Here is a 27,547-nt window from a genome sequence, read left to right on the forward strand (position 1 = left end):
AAATATCTGTCATAAATACTTTTCTTTTTATGATTATTGTATTTATTGTTACTGTATTTAAGATTTTCTGTGTTTCCCTGATTTCACTTTCCACCCTGTTAGTTTGTAGTAATACCCCTTCAAAAACAGCCCCTGTCAATCAGTTTTTTGGAGAGATAACAACCATTTTTTAAATTGAACCTTTATAGGCAAGTTAGTTAAGAACAAATTGTTATTTGACAATGATGGCCTACACCAGCCAAACCTTCCCCAAACCCGGACGACGCTGGGCCAATTGTGCACCACCCTATGGGACTCCCGATCACGGCCGGGTGTGATACAGCAGGGTTTTTCAATGGTTTTTCTTTATTTTTTACTATTACATTGTAGAATAATAGTGAAGACATCAAAACTATGAAATAACACATATGGAATCATGTAGTAACCAAAAAAGTTTTAAACAAATGAAAATATATTTTAGATTCTTCAAAGTAGCCACCCTTTGCCTTGATGACAGCTTTGCACATTCAAATCAAATCCATTTTTATTTGTCACATGCGCCGAATACAAGAGCTGTAGACCTTTACAGTGAAATGCTTACAAGCCCGTAACCAACAATGCCGTTTTAAGAATATACAAAAAAAGTAAGTCTCTTCTTCTTATTGGTGTCCTTTAGTAGTGGTTTCTTTGCAGCAATTTGACCATGAAGGCCCGATTCACACAGTCTCCTCTGATCAGTTGATGTTGAGATGTGTCTGTTACTTGAACTCTGTGAAGCATTTATTTGGGCTGCAATCTGAGGTGCAGTTAACTCTAATGAACTTATCCTCTGCAGCAGAGGTAACTCTGGGCCTTCCTTTCCTGTGGCGCTCCTCATGAGAGCCAGTTTCATGATAGCGCTTGATGGTTTTTGCGACTGCACTTTAAGAAACGTTCAAAGTTCGTGAACTTTTCCGAATTGACTGACCTTCATGTCTTCAAGTAATAATGGACGGTTGTTTCTCTTTGCTTATTTGAGCTGTTCTTGCCATAATATGGACTTGGTGTTTTACCAAATAGGGCTATGTTCTGTATACCACCCTTACCTTGTCACAACACAACTGATTGGCTCAAATGCATTAAGAAGGAAAGAAAATCTACAAATGAACTTTTAACAAGGCACACCTGTTAATTTAAATGCATTCCAGGTGACTACCTCATGAAGCTGGTTGAGAGAATTCCAAGAGTGTGTAAAATCAAGGCAAAGGGTAGCTACTTTTGAAGAATCTCAAATATAAAATATATTTAGATTTGTTTAACACTTTTTTTTGGTTACTACATCATTCCATATGGTTAATTTAATAGTTTTGATGTCTTCACTATTATTCTACAATGTAGAAAATAGTAAAAATAAAGAAAAACCCTGAAATTAGTAGGTGTGTCCAAACCTTTGAATGGTACTGTATATATATCTAAACTCATCAAAAAAGAAATGTCCTCTCACTGTCAACTGCATTTATTTTCAGCAAACTTAACATGTGTAAATATTTCTCTGAACACAACAAGATTCAACAACTGAGACATAAACTGAACAAGTTCCACAGACGTGACTAACAGAAATTGAATAATCGGTCCCTGAACAAAGGGGGGTCAAAATCAAAAGTAACAGTCAGTATCTGGTGTGGCCACCAGCTGCATTAAGTACTGCAGTGCATCGCCTTCTCATGGACTGCACCAGATATGCCAGTTCTTGCTGTGAGATGTTACCCTACTCTTCCACCAAGGCACCTGCAAGTTCCCGGACATTTCTGGGGGGAATGGCCCTAACCCTCACCATGGCAGAACACTGACATTCCTGACTTGCAGGAAATCACGCACAGAACGAACAGTATGGCTGGTGGCATTGTCATGCTGGAGGGTCATGTCAGGATGAGCCTGCAGGAAGGGTACCACATGAGGGAGGAGGATGTCTTCCCTGTAACGCACAGCGTTGAGATTGCCTGCAATGATAACAAGCTTAGTCCTAAGATGCTGTGACACACCGCCCCAGACCATGACGGACTCTCCACCTCCAAATTGATCCCGCTCCAGAGTACAGGCCTCGGTGTAACGCTCATTTCTTCGACGATAAACGCGAATCCGACCATCACCCCTGGTGAGACAAAACCGCGACTTGTCAGTGAAGAGCACTTTTTGCCAGTCCTTTCTGCGACGTTGTTGCTGGTGATGTCTGGTGAGGACCTGCCTAACAACAGGCCTACAAGCCCTCAGTCCAGCCTCTCTCAGCCTATTGCGGACAGTCTGAGCACTGATGGAAGGATTGTGCGTTCCTGGTGTAACTCGGGCAGTTGTTGTTGCCATCCTGTACCTGTCCCGCAGGTGTGATGTTCAGATGTACCAATCCTGTGCAGGTGTTGTTACACGTAGTCTGCCACTGCGAGGATGATCAGCTGTCCGTCCTGTCTCCCTGTCGCGCTGTCTTAGGCGTCTCACAGTACGGACATTGGAATTTATAGCCCTGGCCACATCTGCAGTCCTCATGCCTCCTTGCAGCATGCCTAAGGCATGTTCACTCAGATGAGCAGGGACCCTGGGCATCTTTCTTTTGTTGTTTTTCAGAGTCAGTAGAAAGGCCTCTTTAGTATCCTCAGTTTTCATAAATGTGACCTTAATTGCCTAGCGTCTGTAAGCTGTTAGTGTCTTAACGACCATTCGGGAAACAGTGTTTAAACCCTTTACAAAGAAGATCTGTGAAGTTATTTGGATTTTTACTAATTATCTTTGAAAGACAGGGTCCTGAAAAAGGGACGTTTCTTTTTTGCTGATATTATGTCTATATTATTAAAACGGTTACATGCATTTGTTAGGGAATAGCACCATCACTCAGTGCTCCTGAAATGCAGCGGTGTTACCGAGCATGCCGTGATGCAGACCCAGAGAGATGACAAAAGTACCTTGAGACAGAGATGACAGAGAGACAGCGAAAAAGAGGATAGCAGATATCAGTGAGAGAGAGAAGCGTGTTTTAAGGGAAAAACGGAGAGAGACGAAGAGAGAAGAAAAGACCAGCGCAACAGCCAGGGCATCTTTTCCCCTTCCCCCACAACTCCCCCACTTCCTGAACATGACCCAATGCCAGGGCCCTCAAGGTTAGAGCAAGCTTGAAGCTGGGCACTTTATTAGTCAGGATCTATTTGAGCTGTGTTCACAATATTTGTGCTCTATTCTATATTACTAAACATACCCATGTTTTTATTGATTGGGTTATTGATTCATTCTTTGAATAATTGATTGATTAACTGATTGGTCAATTTGATTTATTTATTCGTTTACTGATTACAATACTAATAGTTCTGACTGTGTTTTAGGCAAAGACATCAAGGTCAAAGAAAGGTCACATCAAGGTCACATCAGGTCACATCAAGTACAGAGACATAACCTGTCTCTGCCAAAGAGATGAGGGGGTCATGGCCTGTCCCTGCTTTGAGTTTTTATTTATTTATTTAACTAGGCAAGTCAGTTAAGAACAAATTCTTATTTACAATGACAGCCTATCCCGGCCAAACCCGGACGATGCTGGGCCAATTGTGCGCCGCCCTATGGGACTCCCAATCACAGCCGGATGTAATACAGCCTGGACACAAACCAGGGACCGTAGTGATGCCTCTTGCACTGCAGTGCCTTAGACCGCTGCGCCACTTGGGAGCCCACAGAAGCAGCTCTAGAAGCTCCTGATGCTCCCAGATCTGTTTGCACCGTTGAAACCCTGTGGTGACCAGAGGCCATTCACTCTCACCATATTGAACAGTGGTGTGTGCTGTCCTATGACAATGAGCCATACCCAGGAATCATAACAGATGTACATGAGGATAACATCCTGGTCAAGTGCATGCACTGTAATGGAATAAACAAATTATTCAGGCTAAGCCCTCACAAAGTACGCTGACCACCAGGTAGAATGCCTGATCCCAGAGCTTGAAGGTACATAAAAGGTACATAAAAGACCACTTTGGAAACCATTTAGCTACAACTGGAGCAAAGGGACTTGCAGTATGTGGAGGGGGATGGAGTGGAGTGGAGAAAAAGCAAGAGGGGTGGAGTGGGAAGGGTTTTGGAAGGGAGTGAATTGGAGGAGAGGTGAGAGGGAAGAAGGGGAAGGGGGGACTTTTTTAAGGTTCATGTATCTTTCTATGTATGAGATATTTTATAAATGCTGTTAAACCTTTTGTGTAGGGCTGTTTATCATAAAATGCCTGATTAGTATTATTAAACATGAACTAACAGTGATTTTCAAATGCAATCCAATTTTTTTTACATGTAGCTATGTTGTTCTAATGGAATACTCGTGTTTTAATAATATATTTTTGTTGTTTTACAAACTTAGGTTGACAATGTTTAAATTGAAAATGAAATAAAAAGAAAGTGGTTCTAATTATAAATGTAATGTTTTTTTTAACCAAGTTCATAAAATATCTTTCATTGTTTCAATATTTTGTTAATTATTGTTGTTAGTTCCAACCTGTTATTGCTTTCCACCCTGTTATGCTTTATTCCACCCTGTTAGGTCAGTGTTAAAAAAAAAAATCATAATTGAATAATATCATCAAATGTTACGTGTATCTTTGTGGTTACTTGTCGAAATAGAAGGGGTCAAATACATATGCAAAAATGTTGACCAAATTCTGTTGTTATTATAGAAAAAAATGTGGTGCAAATGAAAATACCACACGTTTCGCTCAATAATCATTGATGTATAATTATTTGAAGAAAATACATTAACGTAATAGAGTAAGGGACTTTGAATGTCTTAAATCTAAAGCTAGATATATACATGCATTGTTAACACTTTCAGATAGTTAGGTGTATGTCCCTAACAGGTGGAAATATCCCATGGTCCATGTGTGAACAATAAATCCTAATATATATGGCGATAAGTGCCTGAGCTTGACCAATATGTTTTTCTGAAAGTCAAACATGTCCTTTTTCTGATAGAATACAAAACAAATGTAAAAATATAGACTTTTTTTCACTAAAGTGATGTGGTCCAAAACACACCGTATTGTAGGAATGACCCAGGTGGGATACTAATATTTACTAGCTATGTGCCACATTGTAAATTAGTAACAGTAGAATGTGTGAAAGTACACACTTTTAACTTGCACAATTGACATTGAATAGCATTTTGTGGAAAGAATTGACTAAGAAAAAGTGAGATCAACCTACAATACCAGCATAGACAAGCCTTCGCTTGCAGTGGTACTCTGGTGTTATCTTATCATCCAAGCAAACCCTGTCCACAGTCAAGACCGTATTGCTATCTGAACAACATGTATAATTTTAATTCATATTTTCTGTTGTCAAGCAGAGCACGAGTCATGGAAGAAGCTGAAGCTGGTGGAGATCCTCCAGGCCCTGAACAGTGACCCGGTGGACATTGAGACCCTGCGGAGGGCAGCCATCAGCGAGGGAGGCCTTCTAACAGACGAGATCAGGAGGGAAGTCTGGCCCAAGCTGCTCAGCGTCAACGTCTACAAGTTGCCTGCTAAACCTAGTGAGTGAGAGGTTTCAATGTGAGATTCTGGATGTCCATCGTTGCGTTTGGCCATTGCCCATTGCCCATTGCCATTGTGTTTGGCCACGTGGCTGTAGACTACTACGACCATTACACTGTGTCAGTATGCCTCTAGCTGTCTATAGTCTGTTGATGTATGTTGATTGAATGTAGCCTACTGTAACTTCATCAAATTCAGGTGACTTTTGTCAACATTGATTCATTCTGTATTCTTCAATACTGTGCAACAACGTAATGTATACGAGCAACATTCAGGGCCTTTGGCAGCAGCACTGTTAAATATGTTCAACTGAAAACAATGGTTTGATTCTAGCTAAGGATATCAGAGAGAACCACAAGGACTTCAACCAGGTGCTGCTTGACATCAGGAGGTCCTTGAAACATTTCCCAAGAGGTAACTCACTCACTGCACCATTGATCAATTATTATTTTATTAAGATCATTATATTGTATATTAGATCTAATATAGAATATAGTTAATTTACTCATTGTGTCATTGATATAATATAATAGAGTTAACTCAGTGTGTCATTGATAGAATAGAGTTAACTCAGTGTGTCATTGATAGAATAGAGTTAACTCACTGACTGTCATGAGTAGAATAGAGTTAGCTCACTCACTATGTCATGAATAGAATGGAATTAACTCACTCACTGTGTCATTGATAGAATAGAATTGACTCACTCACTGTGTAATTGATAGAATTGACTCACTCACTGTGTCATTGATAGAATAGAATTGACTCACTCACTGTGTCATTGATAGAATAGAATTGACTCACTCACTATGTCATTTATAGAATAGAATTGACTCACTCACTGTGTCATTGATAGAATAGAGGTAAAATGGTGCCAGAAGAAAATGGCTGCAGTATATATAAAATGGTGCCAGAAGAAAATGGCAGCAGTATATATAAAATGGTGCCAGAAGAAAATGGCAGCAGTATATATAGAATGGTGCCAGAAGAAAATGGCAGCAGTATATATAAAATGGTGCCAGAAGAAAATGGCAGCAGTTATACGGGCACCCAACCAATTGTGCTATTATGTGTTTATTTTTGCGTTATTTGTAACTTATGTTGTACATAATGTTTCTGCAACCGTGTCTTACAGCAAAAAAGAGATTCGGATGTCAGGACAGAGATCACTCACCTCAGATTAGACACAGAGCTTCTGGATATCAGGACAGAGATCACTCACCTCAGATTAGACACAGAGCTTCTAGATATCAGGACAGAGATCACTGACCTCAGATTAGACACAGAGCTTCTGGATATCAGGACAGAGATCACTCACCTCGGATTAGACACAGAGCTTCTGGATATCAGGACAGAGATCACTCACCTCGGATTAGACACAGAGCTTCTGGATATCAGGACAGAGATCACTGACCTCAGATTAGACACAGAGCTTCTGGATATCAGGACAGAGATCACTCACCTCAGATTAGACACAGAGCTTCTGGATATCAGGACAGAGATCACTCACCTCGGATTAGACACAGAGCTTCTGGATATCAGGACAGAGATCACTCACCTCGGATTAGACACAGAGCTTCTGGATATCAGGACAGAGATCACTCACCTCAGATTAGACACAGAGCTTCTGGATATCAGGACAGAGATCACTCACCTCAGATTAGACACAGAGCTTCTGGATATCAGGACAGAGATCACTCACCTCGGATTAGACAAAGAGCTTCTGGATATCAGGACAGAGATCACTCACCTCGGATTAGACACAGAGCTTCTGGATATCAGGACAGAGATCACTGACCTCGGATTAGACACAGAGCTTCTGGATTTCAGGACAGAGATCACTCACCTCGGATTAGACAAAGAGCTTATATCAGGACAGAGATCACTCACCTCGGATTAGACACAGAGCTTCTGGATATCAGGACAGAGATCACTCACCTCAGATTAGACACAGAGCTTCTGGATATCAGGACAGAGATCACTCACCTCGGATTAGACAAAGAGCTTCTGGATATCAGGACAGAGATCACTCACCTCGGATTAGACAAAGAGCTTCTGGATATCAGGACAGAGATCACTCACCTCGGATTAGACAAAGAGCTTCTGGATATCAGGACAGAGATCACTCACCTCGGATTAGACACAGAGCTTCTGGATATCAGGACAGAGATCACTCACCTCGGATTAGACACAGAGCTTCTGGATATCAGGACAGAGATCACTCACCTCAGATTAGACACAGAGCTTCTGGATATCAGGACAGAGATCACTCACCTCGGATTAGACAAAGAGCTTCTGGATATCAGGACAGAGATCACTCACCTCGGATTAGACACAGAGCTTCTGGATATCAGGACAGAGATCACTGACCTCAGATTAGACACAGAGCTTCTGGATATCAGGACAGAGATCACTCACCTCGGATTAGACAAAGAGCTTCTGGATTTCAGGACAGAGATCACTCACCTCGGATTAGACACAGAGCTTCTGGATATCAGGACAGAGATCACTGACCATGGATTAGACACAGAGCTTCTGGATATCAGGACAGAGATCACTCACCTCAGATTAGACACAGAGCTTCTGGATATCAGGACAGAGATCACTCACCTCGGATTAGACAAAGAGCTTCTGGATATCAGGACAGAGATCACTCACCTCGGATTAGACACAGAGCTTCTGGATATCAGGACAGAGATCACTCACCTCGGATTAGACACAGAGCTTCTGGATATCAGGACAGAGATCACTCACCTCGGATTAGACACAGAGCTTCTGGATATCAGGACAGAGATCACTCACCTCGGATTAGACACAGAGCTTCTGGATATCAGGACAGAGATCACTCACCTCGGATTAGACACAGAGCTTCTGGATATCAGGACAGAGATCACTCACCTCGGATTAGACACAGAGCTTCTGGATTTCAGGACAGAGATCACTCACCTCGGATTAGACAAAGAGCTTCTGGATTTCAGGACAGAGATCACTCACCTCGGATTAGACAAAGAGCTTCTGGATTTCAGGACAGAGATCACTCACCTCGGATTAGACACAGAGCTTCTGGATATCAGGACAGAGATCACTCACCTCGGATTAGACAAAGAGCTTCTGGATATCAGGACAGCGATCACTCACCTCGGATTAGACAAAGAGCTTCTGGATATCAGGACAGCGATCACTCACCTCGGATTAGACACAGAGCTTCTGGATATCAGGACAGAGATCACTCACCTCGGATTAGACAAAGAGCTTCTGGATATCAGGACAGAGATCACTCACCACGGATTAGACAAAGAGCTTCTGGATATCAGGACAGCGATCACTCACCTCGGATTAGACACAGAGCTTCTGGATGTCAGGACAGAGATCACTCACCTCGGATTAGACAAAGAGCTTCTGGATATCAGGACAGCGATCACTCACCTCGGATTAGACACAGAGCTTCTGGATATCAGGACAGCGATCACTCACCTCGGATTAGACAAGAGCTTCTGGATATCAGGACAGAGATCACTCACCTCGGATTAGACAAGAGCTTCTGGATATCAGGACAGAGATCACTCACCTCGGATTAGACAAAGAGCTTCTGGATATCAGGACAGAGATCACTCACCTCGGATTAGACAAAGAGCTTCTGGATATCAGGACAGAGATCACTCACCTCAGATTAGACAAAGAGCTTCTGGATATCAGGACAGAGATCACTCACCTCAGATTAGACAAAGAGCTTCTGGATATCAGGACAGAGATCACTCACCTCGGATTAGACAAAGAGCTTCTGGATATCAGGACAGAGATCACTCACCTCGGATTAGACAAAGAGCTTCTGGATATCAGGACAGAGATCACTCACCTCGGATTAGACACAGAGCTTCTGGATATCAGGACAGAGATCACTCACCCCGGATTAGACAAAGAGCTTCTGGATATCAGGACAGAGATCACTCACCTCGGATTAGACACAGAGCTTCTGGATATCAGGACAGAGATCACTCACCCCGGATTAGACAAAGAGCTTCTGGATATCAGGACAGAGATCACTCACCTCGGATTAGACACAGAGCTTCTGGATATCAGGACAGAGATCACTCACCTCGGATTAGACAAAGAGCTTCTGGATTTCAGGACAGAGATCACTCACCTCGGATTAGACACAGAGCTTCTGGATATCAGGACAGAGATCACTGACCACGGATTAGACACAGAGTTTCTGGATGTCAGGACAGAGATCACTCACCACGGATTAGACACAGAGCTTCTGGATATCAGGACAGAGATCACTCACCTCAGATTAGACAAAGAGCTTCTGGATATCAGGACAGCGATCACTCACCTCGGATTAGACAAAGAGCTTCTGGATATCAGGACAGAGATCACTCACCTCGGATTAGACACAGAGCTTCTGGATATCAGGACAGAGATCACTCACCTCGGATTAGACAAAGAGCTTCTGGATATCAGGACAGAGATCACTCACCTCGGATTAGACAAAGAGCTTCTGGATATCAGGACAGAGATCACTCACCTCGGATTAGACACAGAGCTTCTGGATATCAGGACAGAGATCACTCACCTCGGATTAGACAAAGAGCTTCTGGATATCAGGACAGAGATCACTCACCTCGGATTAGACAAAGAGCTTCTGGATATCAGGACAGAGATCACTCACCTCGGATTAGACAAAGAGCTTCTGGATATCAGGACAGGTCACTCACCTCGGATTAGACAAAGAGCTTCTGGATATCAGGACAGAGATCACTCACCTCGGATTAGACAAAGAGCTTCTGGATATCAGGACAGCGATCACTCACCTCGGATTAGACAAAGAGCTTCTGGATATCAGGACAGAGATCACTCACCTCGGATTAGACAAAGAGCTTCTGGATATCAGGACAGCGATCACTCACCTCGGATTAGACACAGAGCTTCTGGATATCAGACAGAGATCACTCACCTCGGATTAGACAAGAGCTTCTGGATATCAGGACAGAGATCACTCACCTCGGATTAGACAAAGAGCTTCTGGATATCAGGACAGGACACTCACCTCGGATTAGACAAAGAGCTTCTGGATATCAGGACAGCGATCACTCACCTCGGATTAGACAAAGAGCTTCTGGATATCAGGACAGAGATCACTCACCTCGGATTAGACAAAGAGCTTCTGGATATCAGGACAGCGATCACTCACCTCGGATTAGACAAAGAGCTTCTGGATATCAGGACAGAGATCACTCACCTCGGATTAGACAAAGAGCTTCTGGATATCAGGACAGAGATCACTCACCTCGGATTAGACAAAGAGCTTCTGGATATCAGGACAGAGATCATTCACCTCGGATTAGACAAAGAGCTTCTGGATATCAGGACAGAGATCACTCACCTCGGATTAGACAAAGATCTTCTGGATATCAGGACAGAAATCACACACCTCGGATTAGACACAGAGCTTCTGGATATCAGGACAGCGATCACTCACCTCGGATTAGACACAGAGCTTCTGGATATCAGGACAGAGATCACTCACCTCGGATTAGACACAGAGCTTCTGGATATCAGGACAGAGATCACTCACCTCGGATTAGACACAGAGCTTCTGGATATCAGGACAGCGATCACTCACCTCGGATTAGACACAGAGCTTCTGGATATCAGGACAGCGATCACTCACCTCAGATTAGACACAGAGCTTCTGGATATCAGGACAGCGATCACTCACCTCGGATTAGACACAGAGCTTCTGGATATCAGGACAGAGATCACTCACCTCAGATTAGACAAAGAGCTTCTGGATATCAGGACAGCGATCACTCACCTCAGATTAGACACAGAGCTTCTGGATATCAGGACAGCGATCACTCACCTCGGATTAGACACAGAGCTTCTGGATATCAGGACAGCGATCACTCACCTCGGATTAGACACAGAGCTTCTGGATATCAGGACAGCGATCACTCACAATTATTTTTTCTTCAACAAGCAGGACGCACAGGATATTCTCTGAACACCCGACAAGGCCAACATCCCAGTTATTTGCAAGAGGAAGAGATGCAGTGACAGAGGACACAGAGCCGGATGCTTCGTAAGGATCCGTAGAAGGCGAGTGGGAAAGCTGCCATTACTGTCAATATTACTCACCAATGTGCAATCATTGGACAATAAATTAGATGAGATACGATCACGAATATCCTACCAACGGGACATCAAAAACGGTTATATCTTATGTTTCACGGAATCGTGGCTGAATGATGACATGGATATTCAGCTAGCGGGATATATGCTGCACCGGCAGGATAGAACAGCACACTCCGGTAAGACGAGGGGAGGCGGTCTGTGCATATTTGTAAACAACAGCTGGTGCACAAAATCTAAGGAAGTCTCTAGATTTTGCTCGCCTGAGGTAGAGTATCTTGTGATAAATTGCATACCACACTACTTGCCTAAAGAGTTTTCAGCTATACTTTTCGTGGCTGTTTATTTATCACCACAGACAGATGCTGGCACGAAGACCGCACTCAGTCAGATGTATAAGGAAATAAGCAAACAGGAACCCACTCACCCAGAGGCGGCGCTCCTAGTGGCCGGAGACTTTAATGCAGGGAAACTTAACACAGTTCTACCTAATTTCCATCAACATGTTAAATGTTCAACCAGAGGGGGAAAAAATCTAGATCACCTATACTCCACACACAGAAACGCGTACAAAGCTCTCCCTCGCCCTCCATTTGGTAAATCCGACCACAACTCTATCCTCCTGATTCCTGCTTACAAGCAAAAAGGAAAGCAGGAAGCACCAGTGACCCGGTCTATAAAAAGTGGTCAGATGAAGCAGAGGCTAAACTACAGGACTGTTTTGCTATCACAGACTGGAACATGTTCTGAGATTCTTCCGATGGAATTGAGGAGTACACCACATCAGTCACTGGCTTTATCAATAAGTGCATCGAGGACGTCATCCCCACAGTGACTGTACGTACATACCCCAACCAGAAACCATGGATTACAGGCAATATTCACTCTGAGCTAAAGGGTAGAGCTTCCGCTTTCAAGGTGCGGGGCTATAACCCGGAAGCCTATAAGAAATCCTGCTATGCCCTCCGACGAACCATCAAACAGGCAAAGCGTCAATACAGGGCTAAGATTGAATCATACTACACTGGCTCCGACACTCGTCGGATGTGGCAGGGCTTGCAAACTATTACAGACTACAAAGGGAAGCACAGCCGTAAGCTGCCCAGTGACACAAGCCTACCAGACGAGCTAAATCACTTCTATGCTTGCTTCGAGGCAAGCAACACTGAGGCATGCATGAGAGCATCAGCTGTTCCGGATGACTGTGTGATCACGCTCACCGTAGCCGATGTGAGTAAGACCTTTAAACAGGTCAACATTCACATGGCTGCGGGGCCAGATGGATTACCAGGACATGTACTCTGGACTAGAGGTCGACCGATTATGATTTTTCAACGCCGATACCGATTATTGGAGGGCAAGAAAAAAAGAAGCCGATACCGATTAATCGGCCGATTTTTAGAATGTATATAGAATGTATATATATATATATATATATTTATATATACACACATTTTTGTAATAATGACAATTGCAACAACACTGAATGAACAATGAACACTTTTATTTTAACTTAATATAATACATATGGGCTTTTGGATGGGTGTTCTTAAGGTGATTCCACAGGTTGGTGGTATTTTTTGATTTAGCCGTTGCTGACCCCATGCTTACATCTTTATCACAAATAAGACACCTTGCTTTCCCTGGTGCCAATTCCATGTAATAGTCCCACACTGGTGCTCTGCATTTCTCTGCCATCTGTAAAACACACACACACAGCTCTGAAGTGACAATGATACTGAAGAGTCTGCTTAGGAGACAAATACTCTCAACTGTTTGAATAAAAATATAGAGTTTAAGTTACCTGTGATGAATGTTGAAAACAAAAACTGTAATTTCTATATGCAGGAAATCCTATTTTAATAATGGACATGGTAAGAATTGACTACCAAAGTGCGAGTCATAATTCCCATGACACCTTCTAGCAAAATCTGAAAAGCGGTTCCTTCATTCATTTATTCCATAGGATATTTTTAGATTCACTTAAAATAAGGTCTGTGTTTCGTGTAGGCTTACACCACCTTGCCAATTTTATAACTGTGTAGATATCCATAGGACAAGGTAACTCTGATCAATATTGGCTTATACAGACTACAAAGGGAAGCACAGCCGTAAGCTGCCCAGTGACACAAGCCTACCAGACGAGCTAAATCTGTGTAGATCAATATAAGCGAAGATAAAAAAATTTGTAGAGTGGATTTATGAAAATATTTTGACAAACGTGACCTTATCCCAGTGAGATTTACACGGGTATCAAAACATCGAGGCGGTTTAAGCCTGAATGAAACACAGACCTTATTTGAAGTAGATCAAGACATTCTCTATGGAAGACATGAACGGTAAAATAACGAAGGAACCCCTTTCAAGTTCAGCCGCAAGTTATTACAGGAATTATAACGCCTCGACTATTTCTCTCTAAACCATATACCTTTGACTATTACGAGCCTGCTGCTGCCTACCACCCCTCAGTCAGACTGCTCTATCAAATATCAAATCATAGACTTAACTATAATAAACACACAGAAATACGAGCCTTAGGTAAAATCCAGAAACTATCACCTCGAAAGCAAAACGTTTTTTCCTTTCCGTATTTTATCAAACGGGTGGCATCCATGAGTCTAAATATTCCTGTTACATTGCACAACCTTCAATGTTATGTCATAATTACATAAAATTCTGGCAAATTAGTTCGCAAAGAGCCAGGTGGCCCAAACTGTTGCATATACCCTGACTCTGTGTTCAATGAACGCAAGAGAAGTGACACAATTTCACCTGGTTAATATTGCCTACTAACCTGGATTTCTTTTAGCTAAATATGCATGGTTAAAAATATATACTTGTGTATTGATTTTAAGAAAGGCATTGATGTTTATAGTTAAGTACACATTGGTGCAACGACAGTCGTTGATTGATTGTTTTTTATAAAATAAATGTAATGCTAGCTAGCAACTTACCTTGGCTTACTGCATTCGCATAACAGGCGGGCTCCTCGTGAGGCAGGTGGTTAGAGCGTTGGTCTAGTTAACTGTAAGGTTGCAAGATTGGATCCCCCGAGCTGACAAGGTACAAATCTGTCGTACTGCCTCGTTCCTAGGCCGTCATTGAAAATAAGAATGTGTTCTTAACTGACTTGCCTAGTTAAATAAAGATTAAATAAAGGTGTAAAAAATGAATAAATAAATATTTAAAAAATCGTCAAAATCGGTGCCCAAAAATACCGATTTCCGAGTGTTATGAAAACTTGGAATCGGCCCTAATTAATCGGCCATTCCGATTAATCGGTCGACCTCTACTCTGGACATGTACTCTGGGCATGTGCTGACCAACTGGCATGTGTCTTCACTGACATTTTCAACATGTTCCTGATTGAGTCTGTAATACCAACATGTTTCAAGCAGACCAACATAGTCCCTGTGCCCAAGAACACGAAGGCAACCTGCTTAAATGACTACATACCCGTAGCACTCACATCCGTAGCCATGAAGTGCTTTGAAAGGTCGGTAAATGGCTCACATCAACACCATTATCCCAGAAACTCTAGACCCATTCCAATTTGCATACCGCCCAAACAGATCCACAGATGATGCAATCTCTATTGCACTCCACACTGCCCTTTCCCACCTGGACAAAAGGAACACCTATGTGAGAATACTATTCATTGACTACAGCTCAGTGTTCAACACCATAGTATCCTCAAAGCTCATCACTAACCTAAGGATCCTGGGACTAAACACTTCCCTCTGCAACTGGATCCTGGACTTCATGACGTGCCTCCCCCCAGGTGGTGAGGGTAGGTAGCAACACATCTGCCATGCTGATCCTCAACACTGGAGCCCCCCAGGGGTGCATGCTCAGTCCTCTCCTGTACTCCCTGTTCACCCACAACTGCATGGCCAGGCACGACTCCAACATCATCATTAAGTTTGCAGACGACGCAACAGTGGTAGGCCTGATCACCGACAACGACGAGCCTATAGGGAGGAGGTCAGAGACCTAGCCGGGTGGTGCCAGAATAACAACCTATCTCTCAACATAACCAAGACTAAGGAGATGATTGTGGACTACAGGAAAAGGAGGACCGAGCACACCCCCATTCTCATCGGCGGGGCTGTAGTGGAGCAGGTTGAGAGCTTCAAGTTCCTTGGTGTCCATATCACCAACAAACTAGAATGGTCCAAACACAGCAAGACAGTCGTGAAGAGGGCACGACAAAGCCTATTCATCCTCAGGAAACTAAAAAGATTTCGCATGGGTCCTGAGATCCTCAAAAGGTTCTACAGCTGCAACATCGAGAGCATCCTGACTGGCTGCATCACTGCCTCGTACGGCAATTGCTCGGTCTCCGACCGCAAGGCACTTCAGAGGGTAGTGCGTATGGCCCGGTACATCACTGTGGCTTAACTGCCTGCCATCCAGGACCTCTACAGCAGGCGGTGTCAGAGGAAGGCCCTAAAAATGGTCAAAGACCCCAGCCACCGCAGTCATAGACTGTTCTCTCTACTACCGCATGGCAAGCGGTACCGAAGTGCCAAGTCTAGGACAAAAAGGCTTTTTTTTACCCCCAAGCCATAAGACTCCTGAACAGGTAATCAAATGGCTACCCGGACTATTTGCATTGTGTGCCCCCCCTCTACTCTCTGTTTATCATACAGTGGGGCAAAAAAGTATTTAGTCAGCCACCAATTGTGCAGGTTCTCCCACTTAAAAAGATGAGAGAGGGCTGTAATTTTCATCATAGGTATACTTCAACTATGACAGACAAAATTAGAAAAAAAATCCAGAAAATCACATTGTAGGATTTTTTATGAATTTATTTGAAAATTATGGTGGAAAATAAGTAACATAAGTAACCCCTCTTTTTACGCTTCTGCTACTCTATTTATCATATATGCATAGTCACTTTAACCATATCTACATGTACATACTACCTCAATCAGCCTGATTAACTGGTGCCTGTATGCAGCCTCGCTACTATTATAGCCCAGCTACTGTAAATAGCCTCGCTGCTATTTTTCACTGTCTTTTTACTGCTGTTTTTATTTCCTTACTTACCTATCGTTCACCTACCTTTTCACCTACCTGTTGGTTAGAGCCTGTAAGTAAGCAATTGTTGTATTTGGCGCACGTGACAAATCGACTTTGATTTGATTTGAACTCACTCACTGTGTCGTTGATAGAATAGAATAGCATTAACTCACTCACTGTGTCATTGGTAGAATAGAATAGAGGTAACTCACTGTGTCATCGATAGAATAGAGGTAACTCACTCACTGTGTCATTGATAGAATAGAGGTAATTCACTCACTGTGTCATCGATAGAATAGAATAGAGGTAACTCACTCACTGTGTCATCGATAGAATAGAATAGAGGTAGTTCACTCACGGTGTCATTGATAGAATAGAATAGAGGTAACTCACTGTGTCATCGATAGAATAGAGGTAACTCACTCACTGTGTCATAAATAGAATAGAGGTAACTCACTCACTGTGTCATTGATAGAATAGAGATAATTCACTGTGTCATCGATAGAATAGAGGTAATGCACTGTGTCAATGATAGAATAGAATAGAGGTAACTCACTCACAGTGTCATCGATAGAATAGAGGTAACTCACTGTGTCATCGATAGAATAGAGGTAACGCACTGTGTCAATGATAGAATAGAATAGAGGTAACTCACTGTGTCATCGATAGAATAGAGGTAACTCACTCACTGTGTCATCGATAGAATAGAGGTAACTCACTGTGTCATCGATACAATAGAGGTAACTCACTCACTGTGTCATCAATAGAACAGAGGTAACTCACTCTGTCATTGATAGAATAGAATAGAGGCAACGCACTGTGTCATCAATAGAATAGAGGTAACTCACTCACTGTGCCATTGATAGAATAGAGGTAATTCACTGTGTCATCGATAGAATAGAGGTAACTGACTCACTGTGTCATCGATAGAATAGAATGGAGGTAACTCACTATGTCATCGATAGAATAGAATAGAGGTAACTCACTCACTGTGTCATCAATAGAATAGAATAGAGGTAATTCACTCACGGTGTCATCGATAGAATAGAATAGAGGTAACTGACTGTCATCGATAGAATAGAGATGACTCAGTGTGTCATTGATAGAATAGAGAACTCAGTGTGTCATTGATAGAATATAATTGTTATCTCACTCAGTGTGTCATTGATAGAATAGGATTGAGAACTCACTCAGTGTGTCATCGATAGAATAGAATTGTTAACTCACTCAGTGTGTCATCGATAGAATAGAATTGTTAACTCACTCAGTGTGTCAACAATAGAATAAAATAGAGGTAACTCCCTCTCTGTGGCATTGATCTGATCAGGGGTAAGCTGATAGGTCACTGTCTGTCCTCCCTCTCAGTTAACTCAGGGCCTTACCCATCATGGGGGACATCTCAATATTGTGTTCAGTGGCTTTCTTAACCATGTCCTTCTCATTAACTTATCTTCGTCCCATTATGATATGCCCATCTTCGTCCTGGTATGATGACCACTGATAAAAGAATAGTAATGTGGTGGAAACAGAATACAATCCAATCCGTCTATCGACCAGAGATGGGCAGTGTGTATCTGTCACGTTCTGACCTTTATTTCCTTTGTTTTGTCTTTATTTAGTGTGGTCAGGGCGTGAGTTGGGGTGGGCAGTCTATGTTTTGTCTTTATTTAGTATGGTCAGGGCGTGAGTTGGGGTGGGCAGTCTATGTTTTGTGTTTCTATGTTTGGTTTCTGTTTCAGCCTAGTATGGTTCTCAATCAGAGGCAGGTGTCGTTAGTTGTCTCTGATTGAGAATCATACTTAGGTAGCCTGGGTTTCACTGTTGGTTTGTGGGTGTTTGTTTCCTTTGTCAGTGTTTGTGCCACACGGGACTGTTTTGGTTTGGTTTATTTCACGTTATCGTTTATTGTTTTGTATTTCATAGTGTTCAGGCTTTTCATATTAAAATCGTCATGGACACTTACCACGCTGCGTATTGGTCCGATCCTTGCTACACCTCTTCAGACGAAGAGGAGGACATCTGCCGTACAGTATCAGTGTCTAGACAGTGCTCTTGAAGTAAAGTAGATGATGAAAGCAAGCTATTGCCAAGTATTGAGACACTGACATCTAGACACAAGTATCTGAAACCCTTGTGATTGCAGCTTGCTTTCAAAACATTGGTTGTTCGTAAATGTATTGCATCAGCGCAATAGATTTTGTGGCTATCTCTTCAGATGCAGTTTTGCTCGCTCCTCCTCTCCTCGGGCATGTGTGTGGACGAGAAGCACGTATTACAGGAACAGCTGATTGATAGCATCCTGATTGTCCTACAGAAGAACCCTGCGTTGCACTACTACCAGGGTTACCATGACATTGTGGTCACCTTCCTACTGGTGGTAGGGGAACGCATGGACATCGCCATGGTGTAGACCATCTCTAACCACCACCTCAGGTTGATATGAGGAAATCGGCACACTTACTATGAGACTCTTTATGAATACATAAGAGCACAGACCTCCAGACCTGGGTTCAAGCAATATTTTAAATATTCCCAAAATACTTTGAGCATTTGCTTGAGCCTGACTGTAGTGACACATGGCAGGCGTGGCAATTTTGAAACTCTTTCTTTGTACCAGGCAAGCTCAATCAAACACAGCTTAAGTATTTTAATGATTTCAAATAGTATTTGAACCCAGGTCTGTTATTATATCCCTTATTATGCGCTTTATACCCTATTCTGACCACCAAAGATGGCTTCCCCTCTCTATCATGGTCACATTGTCCTCCTTCCCCAGCAGGGATTTCATGGATCCAACCATGGACAGCACCAAGCACATACTGAACTACCTGATGCCAATACTGGATGGTGTCACAACTTCCGCCGATGTTGGTTCCTCTCCTTGTTCGGGCGGCGTCGCCGGTCTTCTAGCCATCATCGATCCACTTTCATTTTCCATTTGTTTTGTCTTGTCTTCCCACACACCTGGTATCAATTCCATCATTACATATTGTGTATTTAACCCTCTGTTCCCCCATGTCCTTGTTCAGAATTGTTTATTGTAAGTGCATGTGCACGTTTATCTGGTGTGCGATGGGTTTTGTACCCATTGATTGTTTGTTCTGTTTCCGGGGGGTTTTATTATTAAATTGCTCCGTTGTAAACACAGTTTTTGCTCTCCTGCGCCTGACTTCTCTGCCACCAGTATGCACCCCTTACAGATGGAGATAGTTGATCCAGAACTACATGATTTTATGCTCAGGTAAATCTTTGTTATTAAACATTTTAATAGACACTCTTATCCAGAGTGACTTACAGGAGCAATTAGGGTTAAGTGCCTTGCTCAAGGGCACATCGGCATATTTTCCACCTAGTTGGATTAGGGTTTCGGACAATCAACCTTTTCGGTTACTTGCCCAACGCTCTTAACCGCTAGGCTACCTGCCGTCCTATGTGGATTTGTTGCAGTGAGAGAGGCACAGATCACAGTTCGTGGGACTTCAACTCCAAATCTGTGTCTTGTGTCCTTTAGGGAAATTGGAGAGACAGTTTTCCAGATTATTTGAGAAAAGATCAAATAGCAGGTTTGAATGGCAGATAACAAGCGAGGCATGGCTGCAAGGAATACACCTTCACTTTGAAGTAATTCTACCAGTTTTCCCCAACTACAAACTCTGATTTATAGCAAGAGTTTTAAAGTTTTTTCAGTTGATAGCATTGGAATCTATTTTGTTTTATTATGTGTTAAAGAATAAAACGTTCAGATGTTTTACCTTGTAGCCTTGTAATAATATATTTTCAATCAGCAACATCAGTTTCTACAGTGAGCTCCAAAATGATTGGGACAGTGACAGATGTTTTGTTGTTTTGGCTCTGTAATCCAGCACTTTGGATTTGAAATGATACAATGATACAAAGTTCAAGTGCAGACTGTCGGCTTTAATTGGAGGGTATTTTCACCCATATCGGGTGAACTGTTTAGAAATTACAGTACTTTTTCAACCAAATGTATTGGGACAAATTCACTTACAATGCCTTCAGAAAGTATTCACACCCCTTGACTTTTTCCACATTTCGTTGTGTTACAGCTTGCATTTAAAATGGATAGAGGTTCTGTGTCACTGATCTACACACAATACCCCACAAAGTTACATTTTTACAAATGAATTAAAAATGAAAAGCTGAAATGTTTGTCAATAAGTATTCAACTCCTTTGTTATGTTGTGACGTGAATATCATTAATGTGATGATTATTTTATCAAATCAATTAAATATGTTTAATTATTATGAAGATTAAATGAATCATGTAACAATTAAGTCATTAGCAATCTTGGGGCACCACGGAAAAAGTTTGTTTAATGAGTTACCCTTTCCCCAAATTAACTCAAGAATATCAGAATATATCCTTATCATATTAGTCATCCATGAATTATTATTACCTCATATCAGTCTCATTCTGAACATCGTTGACTTCAATTCTGCACGATTTGAAAGGGGTGGGGAAAGAAAGAGCGGGAGAAGGAGAGACAAAGGAATTCAACTATTGTACATACATTTTAATAATACGCTCATCGTAAATATGGATATTTAGCACCCTAACAACCGCTCATTCGGATTTAGAAATGCAATGTGCATATTTAAGCTTGTATGTCTTTGTCGTCTCTCTGTTGAAATCGCCCGATCCTTCTGTGACGAATAGTTTGACAGAAAGTCTCTGGTTGTGTAAGTCTCTAGTTGTCCACCAGAGGTCACCATGTCCTTCGTAGTTGTAGTAGGTTTCCTTTGTTCTGGAAGTGTTTGTTGGAATGCATACATCAGACGTACCAATGGTTGTTTGATAGGGAAATGTTATTCTTTTCTCGACTTCAGTCGAGTTTCCTAGACTAGGTTACGTGCAGAGCATCAGGCGGTGCATGTCTAGTCTTCTCTGTTGAGTTTCAGAGGGTCTTGTAGTTTTAGACCATTTGTCACATATTCATCCCACGCTCCAAATATACTGGTCTAGTAGTTTTAAACCATTTATCAGCTGTGTAGCCACCGCTCCACTCTGTCTGGTCTAGCCTGCTTGGTCTCATGTAAATTTCGTTACGAGTCCTTTTTAAACACTCTGGTCAAAGGGGGCGTTCCATCGCACCGGCATAATGTCTGTGCTCACCTGGGCGTGGCTACTGACTGGATACAGTTTCTCATTTAGAAGGCTAAAATCACATTGCTATCTTTTCAGAAATAGTAAATCAGTTAATATTTAATCATATAAGTTTTACAACATTTTTCATTTATTTAACCAGGGAAGTCAGTTAAGAACATTCTTATTTTCAATGATGGCCTAGGAACAGTGGGTTAACAGGGTAGCCTAGTGGTTAGAGCGGTGGACTAGTAACCGGAAGGTTGCAAGCTCAAACCCCCGAGCTGACAAGGTACAAATCTGTCGTTCTGCCCCTGAACAGGCAGTTAACCCACTGTTCCTAGGCCGTCATTGAAAATAAGAATTTGTTCTTAACTGACTTGCCTAGTTAAATAAAGGTAAAATAAAATAAAAAACTGCCTTGTTCAGGGGAAGAACGACAGATTTTTACCTTGTCAGCTCAGGGCTTCGATCTTGCAACCTTTCAGTTAATAGTCCAACGCTCTAACCACTAGGCTACCTGCCGCCCCATTTAGATGTAACTCTGACATATATTGGGAAAGCACTTAAAGTTACAATGTTTCCATTATAGTGTCTTGGGGCGGCAGGTAGCCTAGTGGTTAGAGCGTTGGGCCAGTAACCGAAAGGTTGATAGATCGAATTCCCGAGCTGACAAGGTCGTTCTGAACAAGGCAGTTAACCCACTGTTCCTAGGCCATTATTGTAAATAAGAATTTGTTCTTAACTGACTTGCCTTTATTTAAGGGGAGTCTTGAAACTGTTGGTTAGCCTCCATCCAGGAGGGCAAGTCATGACAGTTATGGCAAACCTGAATAAGTTCAGGAGTAAAAATGTGCTTAACAAGTCACATAATAAGTTGCATGGACTCACTCTGTGTGCAATAATAGTGTTTAACATAATTTTTGAATGACTTGAATGACTCATCTCTGTACCCCACACATACAATTATCTGTAAGGTCCGTCAGTGGATCAGTGAATTTCAAACACAGATTCAACCACAAAGACCAGGGAGGGCAGCTATTGGTAGATGGATACAAATTTTAAAAAGCAGACATTGCATATTCCTTTGAGCATGGTGACGTTGCACTTTTGATGGTCTATCAATACAACCAGTCACTACAAAGATACAGGCGTCCTGCCTAATTCAGTTGCTGGAGAGGAAGGATAATGCATGGATCAATAACATTGTAGTTACTTCACAATATCAACCTAAATGACAGAGTGAAAAGAAGGAAGCCTGTACAGAATAAAAACATTCCAAAACATGCATCCTGTTTGCAATAAGACACTAAAGTAAAACTGTAAAAAATGTGGCAAAGAAGTGAACATTATGTCCTGAATACAAAGTGTTATGTTTGGGGCAAATCCAACACATCACATCACTGAGTACCACTCTTCATATTTTCAAGCATGGTGGTGGCTGCATCATGTTATGGGTATGCTTGTCATTGGTCAGGTCTAGGGAGTTTTTTTAGGATAAAAAGCAATGGAAAAGAGCTAAGCACAGGCAAAATCCTAGAGGAAATTCTGGTTGTCTGCTTTCCAACAGACATTGGGAGGCAAATTCGCCTTTCAGCAGGACAATAACTTAAAACACAAGGCCAAATATACACTGGAGTTGCTTACCAAGACAACATTGGAATGTTCCTGAGGTACGGCTTGAAAACTCTATGGCAAGACTTGAAAATGGCTGTCAAGGAGTGATCAACAATGCTTTTAAAAAGAATGTGCAAATATTGTAAAATCCAAGTGTGGAATGCTTTTAGAGACTTACAGAAAGACTCACAGATGTAATCGCTGACTCAGGGGTGTGAACACTTATGTGATTCAGAAAGTATTTAGACCCCTTGACTTTTTCCATATTTTGATATGCTACCGCCTTATCCTAAAATGTATGAAATATTTATCTCCCCTCATCAATCTACACACAATACCCCATAATGACAAAGCAAAAACAGATAAACATTTTTTGCAAATTTGTTAAAAATAAAAAACTGAAATATCACATTTACATAAGTATTCAGACCCTTCACTCAATACTTTGTTGAAGCCCTTTGGCAGTGATTACAGCCTCAAGTCTTATTGGGTATGACACTACAAGCTTGGCACACCTGTATTTGGGGAGTTTCTTCCATTCTTCTCTGCAGATCCTCTCAAGCTCTGTCAGGTTGGATGGGGAGCGTAGCCGCACAGCTATTTTCAGGTCTCTCCAGAGATGTTCGATCGAGTTCAAGTCCGGGCTCTGGCTGGACCACTCAAGGACATTCAGAGACTTGTCCCGAAGCCACTCCTGAGTTGTACTGGCCATGTGCTTAGGGTCGTTGTCCTGTTGGAAGGTGAACCTTCACCCCAGTCTGAGGTCCTGAGCGCTCTGGAGCAGGTTTACATCAAGGATCTCTCTCTACTTTGCTCCGTTTATCTATACCTTTTATTTAACCTATATTTAACTAGGCAAGTCAGTTAAGAAATCATTCTTATTTACAATGACGGCCTACCAAAAGGCAAAAAGGCCTCCTGTGGGGACGGAGGCCTGGGATAAAAAATTAAATAGGAAATATAAATATAAGACAAAACACACATCACAACAAGAGAGACAACACAACACTGCATAAAGAGAGACCTAAGACAACAACATAGCAAAACAGCAACACATGACAACACAGCATGGTAGCAACACAACATGGTAGCAGCACAAAATATGGTACAAACATTATTGGGCACAGTCAACAGCACAAAGGTCAAGAAGGTAGAGACAACAATACATCACACAAAGCAGCCACAACTGTCAGTAAGAGTGTTGGCATGACTGTCCTGATCAGGTCAGGTTACAGGAGACCACAACCCTACAGATTATCTCTCAACCCCAACAGAGGAGGAGAGATCTAGGGGTCTGAAGATGTGGGGGTTTTATGACCCTCACGCCCCTGGTAAATCTCAGGCCACAGACAAATTCCTTTGTCCTGTTACTATGGAGAACCCGCCTCAGAACATTAAACATGAAATAAAGGGACTTTGGAACAATGGTTTCCGTCAGCCACAATGGTGGTCATGACGATAGATGGAATATGAAAATGTATGTCATTTTTGTTTTGTTATTAAAGGTTAATAGATGACGTTATTACGAAAACAGTGTAACGTGAAGAGTTTTCCAAGTATTTGTTTGATGTTTAGACATTGTACATGTTTAGACATTGTGTGTAAAATGTCCAAATCAAAGGGAGTGTTTTGGTAAATTAAATGTAAAGTTAGATGTCTAAAATTGGGTTTGAGTAAAATCTAGACCTTGCCTCATTAACTTGGTACGCCCAGAGAACTGCCCTAAAGTCGGTTACGCCCACTTCTGACCCAAGGGTATAAAACCTGTGAGTATAGAATTTACAGAGAAGACTACGTGACCCAAGCTGCCACCAAGGTCTAAAAAGTCAACGAACCCAGAATGCAACACAAGTTTGAAGACAGAGAAATCCTTTTCTACCCAAGCTACGGATGAGTAGCTGTGTCTAAGCGGGTGAATTCAAGCCGGACCCCCTTAGTATCCAATCTCAGCGAATCGTGGTATCTAAAAGGTTTCATTCCTATGCTGTGAGCTACAGAGCTGTCTGTCCTCAGAAGACCCCTTCCATAGCAAGGGAACAGACTCGCAAGCCAAAAGGACACTGACATCGGGAGGACGATTAGAGAGGTGCGCAGGAGAAGTGTGTCATCGAGCTGCTGAACGGTCCACGCAGAGAATCCTCGGAGGTCTACCCCACGTAATTACATCATTATATTCTGACCCATAAGAGCGGCAGTTTGGGGCAAGGCTAGGGTTAGAATAGCTTAGCTGACAAATTCACCCAAATGTATATTTCTCTCATGTACTTTCTCTTTTTCTCTCTCTTTGAAATCCCCATTTTGGGTAACATGCGCCATAGTGTGTTGGCCCGTTATACTAAGTTCTAATCAATAGCCTATAATGTGTTTTGTCTATGTGTATCTTTTATCATCATTTTAGCTTTTTAGTAAATAAATATTAAACTAAGATTGGTGTGGTACGAACTCATTGGTGAGACCCGGGTCTGTGCAGATTCACGGGCTATACGACGTTCAGAACGAGATTGGTAGAGAAAACTGGTTAATTAGCGGCTGTTGTAAAATCCATATTCTGATATTCTTTGAGTTAATTTGGGAAATAGAAACTCAATAAAAACTAGTTTTCCCATGGTGCCCCAGGTTAATGAGTTAATAATTGCTTGATTCAGTTAATCACGCAATTAGAAACTTGTAATCATTCAATGAGCAACAGTAGTCACATTAACTAATACAATGTCACGACAGTGTCCATGACTGAATCTTTGAATGAATAGATTGAGATAAAACTGTCCAGTTTGAGTGTTTGTTGCAGCTCTTTACAGTCGCTAGCTGCAGCGAACTGAAAAGAGGAGTGACCCAGGGATGTGTGTGCTTTGGGGACCTTTAACAGAATGTGACTGGCAGAACGGGTGTTGTATGTGGAGGATGAGGGCTGCAGTAGATATCTCAGATAGGGGGGAGTGAGGCCTAAGTGGGTTTTATAAATAAGCATCAACCAGTGGGACTTGCGACGGGTATACAGAGATGACCAGTTTACAAATCAAATCAAATTTTATTTGTCACATACACATGGTTAGCAGATGTTAATGCAAGTGTAGCGAAATGCTTGTGCTTCTAGTTCCGACCATGCAGTAATATCTAACAAGTAATCTAACCTAACAATTTCACAACTACCTTATACACACACAAGTGCAAAGGAATGAATAAGAAGAATATGTGCATAAAAATATATGAATGAGTGATGGCCGAATGGCATAGGCAAGATGCAGTAGATGGTATAGAGTACAGTATATATATATGCGATGAGTAATGTAGGGTAAGTGGCATTGTTTAAGGTGGCTAGTGATACATTTATTACCACAATTTTTCCATTATAAAAGTGGCTAGAGATTTGAGTCAATATGTTGGCAGCAACCACTCAATGTTAGTGATGGCTGTTTAACAGTCTGATGGCCTTGAGAAAGAAGCTGTTTTTCAGTCTCTCGGTCCCAGCTTTGATGCATCTGTACTGACCTCGCCTTCTGGATGATAGCGGGGTGAACAGGCAGTGGCTCGGTGGTTGTTGATGATCTTTTTGGCCTTCCTGTGACATCGGGTGGTGTAGGTCTCCTGGAGGGCAGGTGGTTTGCCCCCGGTGATGCGTTGTGCAGACCTCACTACCCTCTGGAGAGCCTTACGGTTGTGGGCGGAGCAGTTGCTGTACAAGGCTGTGATACAGCCCGACAGGATGCTCTCGATTGTGCATCTGTAAAGGTTTGTGAGTGTTTGGTGACAAGCCGAATTTCTTCAGCCTCCTGAAGTTGAAGAGGCACTGCTGCGCCTTCTTCACCACGCTGTCTGTGTGGGTGAACCATTTCAGTTTGTCCGTGATGTGTACGCCGAGGAACTTAAAATTGTCCACCTTCTCCACTACTGTCCCGTCAATGTGGATAGGGGGCTGCTCCGTCTGCTGTTTCCTGAAGTCCACGATCATCTCCTTTGTTTTGTTGACATTGAGTGTGAGGTTATTTTCCTGACACCACACTCCGAGGGCCCTCACCTCCTCCCTGTAGGCCGTCTCGTCGTTGTTGGTAATCAAGCCTGCCACTGTAGTGTTGTCTAAACTTGATGATTGAGTTGGAAGTGTGCATGGCCACACAGTCATGGGTGAACAGGGAGTACAGGAGAGGGCTGAGAACGCACC

At 42.3% G+C, this 27,547-nt stretch overlaps 1 pseudogene; it reads left to right on the forward strand.

Annotated features, from left to right (window-relative positions):
* Positions 1 to 3,082: 3,082 nt before the first annotated feature.
* The window catches only part of LOC112229233, a 49,184-nt pseudogene continuing 24,719 nt past the window's right edge, over positions 3,083 to 27,547 (forward strand).

The sequence above is a fragment of the Oncorhynchus tshawytscha genome, linkage group LG31 (genome assembly GCF_018296145.1).
Source record: "Oncorhynchus tshawytscha isolate Ot180627B linkage group LG31, Otsh_v2.0, whole genome shotgun sequence".
Lineage (NCBI taxonomy): Eukaryota > Metazoa > Chordata > Actinopteri > Salmoniformes > Salmonidae > Oncorhynchus > Oncorhynchus tshawytscha.